Source organism: Propithecus coquereli, unplaced genomic scaffold (genome assembly GCF_000956105.1).
Source record: "Propithecus coquereli isolate 6110/MARCELLA unplaced genomic scaffold, Pcoq_1.0 Scaffold21, whole genome shotgun sequence".
NCBI classification, from domain to species: domain Eukaryota; kingdom Metazoa; phylum Chordata; class Mammalia; order Primates; family Indriidae; genus Propithecus; species Propithecus coquereli.
This window is the reverse complement of record NW_012146078.1, coordinates 4,435,974-4,436,297: the sequence shown is the minus strand read 5'-3', so window position 1 is coordinate 4,436,297 and position 324 is coordinate 4,435,974. Positions and strand designations below refer to the sequence as shown.

The 324-nt window shown below is 28.7% G+C and overlaps 1 protein-coding gene across 1 annotated transcript in view; it reads left to right on the top strand.

Moving 5' to 3' along the window:
- CHMP2B (charged multivesicular body protein 2B) overlaps positions 1-324 on the top strand; it is a 25,233-nt gene that overhangs the window by 19,009 nt on the left and 5,900 nt on the right. The window lies entirely within an intron of this gene.

Genomic DNA, 324 nt, shown 5'->3' with positions numbered 1-324 from the left:
GTATCTATAATAGTTGTTATCATTTGTATTTTAGTACTTTGTTAGTCTGAAATAATAGTTATTGATGATTGCTCATTTTTTTAATAGCCTAGTAAAGTAAACTAACAATATTTTCATCCAAAGTTAAATTCAAGGTATAAATGAACATACCTTTTTACCATTAGAATTTATATTCTGCCATGTTGCTTCAAAACTTGTTCACATTCAAGTTTTGCACACAAGATCATTGGGAAATCTTTCTCATAGCTGTGATTAGTTTTGTTCCACTTTTCCTGAAAGCATTCTTTGTTAATCTATGATTACACCTCTCTGGTGTTTTTCATC